This window comes from Triturus cristatus, chromosome 12 (assembly GCF_964204655.1).
Source record: "Triturus cristatus chromosome 12, aTriCri1.1, whole genome shotgun sequence".
In the NCBI taxonomy this organism is placed as follows: Eukaryota; Metazoa; Chordata; class Amphibia; order Caudata; family Salamandridae; genus Triturus; species Triturus cristatus.
In genome coordinates, this window is record NC_140595.1 from 18,721,582 (window position 1) to 18,729,075 (window position 7,494).

The 7,494-nt window shown below is 46.2% G+C and overlaps 1 long non-coding RNA gene across 1 annotated transcript; it reads left to right on the plus strand.

Annotated features, from left to right (window-relative positions):
* The first annotated feature begins 241 nt into the window (after positions 1-241).
* Positions 242-3,735, plus strand: LOC146772225 (uncharacterized). The gene is made up of 2 exons (XR_014972146.1): positions 242-543; positions 1,585-3,735. It is a non-coding gene; the product is annotated as an uncharacterized LOC146772225 (long non-coding RNA).
* The last annotated feature ends 3,759 nt before the right edge of the window (positions 3,736-7,494 follow it).

Here is a 7,494-nt window from a genome sequence, read left to right on the forward strand (position 1 = left end):
GTAATTCTGCCTTCTGACTTTACCTTGCTTCAAACTTTTCTGTGTGCACAGTGGTGCTTGTAAGTTGTGTGGATGAGAATTATAGGTGCGGACTATTGCCTTTGACAGGGCCTCATGTCTGACTCTGCCTTGCTGCTGCGTGCACAGCCGTGCTTGCAAGTTGTTTGGGTTATTAACATTCAAGGTCTTGGTGTTTTCCTGAAAGATTGTTTTTGTTTAGTGTACTGTGGAAGACCTTGTGAGAGCTTCGTCAAGACAGAGGCTGGAAGAAGTGCGAATGGAGGAAGAGACTTGAGAGCTCCTTACTGGCATGGAGATGCTTGCTTGGAACTTGGCCAGTTCTGGTAAAATTCCTCTGGCGGTGGGAGGAGGTCTTTCACGAATCTTCTAGTGTGTTTATAGCTGAGGGTTGCAGGCTGAGAAACTGGGAGTTTGGATTCCGAGCGAGGGCAGACGTGTCTATCTCGGATTGAACCCTGGCTTGCTGAGCTCTGATCCCCGGCTGTAATTCCCCCAGTCAGAAGTGGGCAGTGTATGCACCAGGTGATGTATTGAGTTGTGTGGTTCTTTGATCATTGGAGGTGTTTTCTTTGTGGTGTGGGAGGTGCACATCCAGAGTACTCCTCTTCTCTCTATATATGTATATCTTTCTGATCAGTGAGATCATTCAGGGCTTGACAGGTTGAGGTGGTGACAATACTTGGCGCATGACAGTTGATTATTATTAACTGAACAAATATATACCTTCTTTGACTGATGCTGTCCCAGATATTGTTACAGAAGTAGCATGGGACTTGATATGTGACTTTTTATATTGCCAATGCTTTTTTCTTTTTGATATGTCAAGAGCAGTTTAGTTTTTTGTTTTCATGTGGTCATAGACTAATGACATTAAGAATTTGCTTGAATTAGTTAGACAGAATGGGGGAGCATTTTCAGATTAAAGAATGTGAAGTCTTGCTGGAGGTAAGGAGAGGTTAAAGCTGTTTTTCCTCTCAGAGAGTTGTTCTGGGAGTGGGTCATTTGAAAGCGTCTTTGAGACTGATGTTTGGGAGGCTTGCAGTGAGATCATCCAGCAACGCTGAGAAGAGCTCAGGCTTTCTGTGATGACTTAGGAGGAATTCCTACGGGAGGGGTCATCCCAGCTCCTCTCCCCAGTAGAGAGAGTCACAGAGCAGATAGGTACAGATGAAAGTTGGCAGCAGGAGTTCAGAGCACGTTGACTTTGAAGAGATAAGGTGCGAGCTAGAGACAGCCGGAGAAGTCTCTGCTTGTTATGTTTGGCAAGGGGCCATTTAGTGTCCGCAGAGATTTGTGAAGGGGGGCAGCACCTGTGAGGGGTGCAGTGAGAGAAGTGAGAGAAGGAGACTGCCCCAGCCCTTCTTGCTGTGTATAGAAAAAGAGGGATTTTACCAAGAATTCACAGGCTAAAGCGTTGGTAGTATTCTTAGACAATTCCCCAGAGCTGGAGGAGACCTATGTAGACAGAAATTAAAATATTGTATTCTTAGAACTGCAAGACGGAAGAAGTGTACTTTTGAAAAATGTTTTTTGCAAGAAGAGTGATGCTTGTTTCTTTTTCAGATTCGCCCAGTTCTCCGCGTGTGAGTGGGACTCCCTTCTCCCGTGTGAGTGGGGCACTCCCTCTCCCCCCCTCCCCCCTCCCCTCCCCCCCAAACCTGGAGTGATCGCCAGACCAGACGGTGGCGGCTGATGCCTGTGGCTGACCAGACTGGATGGGGTCCTCCCTTGTCAAGGAGATACAGATATATATCGGAGAACATGATGGACTGCTTCTTTTCAAGCAAAGAGGGATCAGCAGAGTGTGGAACTGTTTCTTTCACGTGAGGACAACTTTACATGCATGAAGGCTGTGTGTCTTTCACACAGGGTACCTGCTTGTGTGACAGCAAAGACAAAACAAATGAGAGAACTACAGGATGTGCTTTGCCAGAACTGTTTTATCAACGTGAAGTTCAGATGCGATGGGAGACGGCTGTGTGTTTTGTCACACAGAAGGACTGTTTTTGATTTTAGAGAGAAAAAAACGATAGAGACGCTTTACTGCAATCAGACTAGATATTTTCTGAGTTAGAGACTGCAGAGTAATAACCAGTTGCTATTGTTATGATATATGAGTTTGGCAGTAGAGTTTCCAGTTTAACCATTAGAGGCATTAGGAGCATTCAAAAGCTTGATTCATTTATTTTGTGTATCCATTCAACATGTATCCAGATATCTATGAGCTATTTCTAGATGCACCTGAGTTATTGCTTCTACATGTATTTAGAGAATGCAGACTTTATGTGCTCTAAAGTGATTCTCATATACTTTAGATGAGTTTTTCAGTTTTGCAATGGAGCATTTCGATCATAGTTGCTTTTTAGTCATGATTTGTTTTGAATTATGTATTTTTGTGTAGCCACTTCAACACATGAGTTGCTGTTTCAACATGTGCTTTTTAGTAGTTGTGCATTTCAATTTAGAAATGTGGTTTTAAATGGTTTTGCTTTCAATTGAGATATGCAGTGCTTTAATGATAGTTTTGTTTTTCAGTTATGTATATGCTAGATTTTGTTTTTGACATATGTGAATGGTGATGATCAAGGGTCATGGGGTGCAATGTAGTGAATCAGCCACTTTTGCGGTCTGACACCCTCAGATGACCCTCAATCACCAACATTCTGTACTGACTTAAGTTTGTTCTGCCTTTTAGTGGAATAGTCTTTCCAAGAATAGAAGGTATGGGATGTTGAGGTGCAGTCTTGTGGGTGGTGGTGCACACATGTGCTCAATGTTGTATACTGAGGGATTAAGTGTATAATGTTATTTGGGTTAGGTGAATTATGACTTTGACCTATTGGCTTTGACATAGTCTAATATCATTCTGCCTTCTGACTTTACCTTGCTTCAAACTTTTCTGTGTGCACAGTGGTGCTTGTAAGTTGTGTGGATGAGAATTATAGGTGCGGACTATTGCCTTTGACAGGGCCTCATGTCTGACTCTGCCTTGCTGCTGCGTGCACAGCCGTGCTTGCAAGTTGTTTGGGTTATTAACATTCAAGGTCTTGGTGTTTTCCTGAAAGATTGTTTTTGTTTAGTGTACTGTGGAAGGCCTTGTGAGAGCTTCGTCAAGACAGAGGCAGGAAGAAGTGCGAATGGAGGAAGAGACTTGAGAGCTCCTTACTGCCATGGAGATGCTTGCTTGGAACTTGGCCAGTTCTGGTAAAATTCCTCTGGCGGTGGGAGGAGGTCTTTCACGAATCTTCTAGTGTGTTTATAGCTGAGGGTTGCAGGCTGAGAAACTGGGAGTTTGGATTCCGAGCGAGGGCAGACTTGTCTATCTCGGATTGAACCCTGGCTTGCTGAGCTCTGATCCCCGGCTGTAATTCCCCCAGTCAGAAGTGGGCAGTATATGCACCAGGTGATGTATTGAGTTGTGTGGTTCTTTGATCATTGGAGGTGTTTTCTTTGTGGTGTGGGAGGTGCACATCCAGAGTACTCCTCTGCTCTCTATATATGTATATCTTTCTGATCTCTTGCAGGATGTCCAGTGTACCTTATCTTATATCAGTTATTGCTTGTTTATTAATCAGTATTATAGTTTGCTCAGTTATTGATTCATCCCTTTAGATTATGAGTTTGCTACATATATTTGAATCTTATGCATTTGGTATCTGAGACAGCTTTTGTTTAAAGAGTATTATGTAATAAACCCCAAGCATTATTCTAAAAGTGATAGAGTCTTTGCATTTTGTTATTTGCCTCCCAGGTGGGAGTGCAGGGATTGGGTGTGGCTTATTGGTGAGAAGCTACATTCAAAACAACATATAAAACAAGATTAGTTATATACTTAAGTTCTACTGAACTTAGTTGTTGTAGAGCAAAGGGAGTAGTACACCCTGACTACAACTACTAGATAGGTTTAGTAGGAAAACCCAAGTGTAGGTAGTTGCAACACATCCACCCACACTTAAGAGCAATGGCTGGGGCAGAGGGGTCCAATGTACCCATCTCTGTCGAGAGTGACCCCCAGAGGGCACCAACCATCTTTGCTACCCTAAATCAAAATGAGCTCAGGCAGTTGGCAAATATCAGGGGCCTTAAACAGCCCAGGAACCCTACCTCTGCTGAACTCAGAGAACTCTTACAGGCTGATGAAGATCAGAGAGCTCTCAAAAAGCCTCCCAGTTAGGCCCCTTAGGGACTTGAACAGGAGGCCCCCCTTCTGAAGATGCTACTGAGGTACCCCTTTCCAATAGTCACCCCTTAGATGAGAATCATACTACAGAGGATGAAAGTGATAAGGATACAGATGTTAGTGGGGATGAAGGGAGAACTAGCCCAGTGCCAAGTGTTATACGTGGCCCAGCTAACTTAAGGCTACTTGGGACTGACAATGGGGTCACCCCATTGGATCTCCCTAGTGAACTTAACCAGGGGTTTGGGAGGCAGAGGAATCACTCAGGTGACTCTAATGCTTCTCATGCCTCTGGAGGCTCTCAAGGTCGCTCCAGAAGGGGGATGACCAGCCCTCAGAGGAGGGAACATGAGGCCAGAATGAAGGAAGCTCAGCTGAGGATCAGGAGACAGGAGCTAGAAGTAGCCCTGATGGAAGAAAAACTGAACAAGGCTAGGCAACCTAGAGAGAGTGGGTCTATACCCACTGGTGGCAGCATTGTCCCTAAGGACAAAGATAGGGTCTTTGACAATAGGAACCTGTCCAAGGTTGTGCCCCCCTACAAGAGTGGGGATGATATCCACAAGTGGATGACTGCTCTTGAGAGAGCCTGCAAAGTGCAGCAGGTTCCTGAAGACCAGTGGGCAGCAATCTTATGGCTCTCCTTTGAAGGAAGAGGCAGAGATAGACTCCTCACTGTTAGGGAGGAGGATGTCAGAAATTACAGATCCCTGAAGAGTGTCCTAGTTGATGGGTTAGGCTTAACCACTGAACAGTACAGGTTAATGTTCAGAGACACCCAGAAGACACAGACTCAGGACTGGTCTGAATACATTGAATGTGCCACTAAGGCTTTGGAGGGTTGGTTGCTGGGAAGTAAGGTATCTGATTATACAGGATTGTACAATTTGATGATGAGAGAACAGATTTTAAATAACTGTCAGAACCAGCAACTGCATCAACACTTGGTTGACTCAGATCTGACCTCTCCCCAAGAATTGGGAAAGAAGGCAGACAAATGGGCCAGAACCAGGGTTAAGCAAAAGAACCAGAACCAGGGCCAAGGGGGTGATCAGAAGAAAACAGACCAAAAGGGTGGAGATCAGAAATCTAAAGACCAGAAGTCTTCAACAGGGCCGCAAACTAGTACTAACGAGGGTGGGTCCCAACAACCTAAAGGGAAGAAGAAAGAAGGTCCAAAGAAACCCTGGTGCAAATCTTGCAAGAATACAACTCACTGGACTAGTGATTGTAAGAAGGGTGGAGCCCCCAACACTGTTGCCCCTAAGGCACCTGCTCCCAGTACTACTGTTAGCAGTGTTGGTCCCCAGACAAAGGGTGTAGTGGGAATCACTATGGGAACTGAAGGAGATTCTGACTTAGACAGAACCCTGACACAGGCAGTCTTGATCTGTGATGGGGACATAGATTTGTCCCTGACTGTGAGCCCCAGTAACCTGGGCAAGTACAGACAGACTCCTTTAATAAATGAAAAAGTGGCTCAAGCCTACAGGGACACATGTGCCAGTGTCACTATGGTGACACCAGGCTTTGTGGACCCTGGACAGTACATACCAGGTGAGAATTACCTGGTGACCAATGCCAGCAATGCCACTACTTCACATAGTGTGGCAGTTGTTAACTTCTCATGGGGAGGGATAACTGGCCTCAAAAGGGTTGTGGTTAGTGCAGACCTCCCAGTAGAATGTTTGTTGGGCAATGACCTAGAGAGTTCTCTATGGTCAGAAGTGGAGTACAGGACACATGCAGAGATGTTAGGTATATCACCACATGTCCTTGCTGTGACCAGGTCACAGGCCAAAAAGTGCCTTACTGAACCACAGGTCTTGGATCCTGGAACAATGGACCAAGCACCTACCAAGAAGAAGAACAGGAGGGTTAAAGCTGTGCCTTCCCCCCTGCCTCCAAGTGATGATCAGCCTTCCCAGGAAGATGATCTAGAGAACCCTGAAGGAACTGTCCCTGAAGAGCTTGAACCTGATCAGGTTGAGTTTCTGGGGACAGGGGGACCTTCCAGGGCTGACTTGGGGCAGGCTCAGTTAACCTGTCCATCTCTTGAACCCCTCAGACAGCTGGCTGCTGCTGAGGCTGCTGGGAATGCTCAAGGTACCCATAAAGTGTATTGGGATGATGGGCTCCTTTATTCAGAGGCTAGAGACCCAAAACCTGGTGCAACCAGGAGGTTGGTTATACCTCTGCAATTTAGGGGCTTCCTTCTTACCTTGGCCCATGATATTCCTCTAGCAGAACACTTAGGCCAGAACAAGACTTGGGACAGGTTTGTCCCTCACTTTCACTGGCCTCACATGAATGAAGATACCAAGGAGTTTTGTCGCTCCTGTGTAACCTGCCAAGCCAGTGGCAAATCAGGTGGCACAACAAAGGCCCCCCTAATACCACTACCTGTGGTGGGGGTCCCCTTTGAAAGAGTGGGAATAGATATAGTGGGTCCCATGGATCCTCCCACTGCATCTGGGCACAGATTTATACTGGTGGTAGTGGATCATGCCACCAGGTATCCAGAGGCAATTCCCCTTAGGACCACTACAGCTCCTGTGGTGGCCAGGGCCCTGCTGGGAGTATTCTCCAGAGTGGGGTTCCCTAAGGAGGTGGTTTCTGACAGAGGTACCAACTTCATGTCAGGATACTTGACAGCTATGTGGAAGGAATGTGGTGTCAACTACAAGTTCACCACTCCTTATCACCCACAATGCAATGGGCTTGTTGAGAGATTCAACAAGACCCTAAAGGGTATGATCAAAGGATTACCTGAAAAGCTCAGGCGAAGATGGGACATCCTTCTACCCTGCCTTCTGTTTGCTTACAGAGAGGTCCCACAAAAAGGAGTTGGCTACAGCCCCTTTGAATTGTTGTTTGGGCACCCTGTAAGAGGCCCACTGTGTTTAGTGAAGGAAGGATGGGAGTTACCTCTCAAAAAGCCTAAACAAGACATAGTGGACTATGTACTTGGTCTCCGCTCCAGGATGGCTGAGTATATGGAGAAGGCATCCAAAAACCTTGAGGCAAGCCAGGCCTTACAGAAAGCTTGGCATGAGCAAAAGGCTGTCTTGGTTGAGTATCAGCCAGGACAGAAGGTATGGGTGTTGGAGCCAGTGGCCCCAGCAGCACTCCAAGACAAATGGTCTGGACCCCATACAATCCTGGAAAAGAAGGGAGAGGTTACCTACCTGGTGGACCTAGGAACTCCCAGGAGTCCCCACAGGGTACTCCATGTTAACAGGTTAAAAGCATATGTTGACAGGGCAGACATGGGCTTGCTCATGGCTACAGAT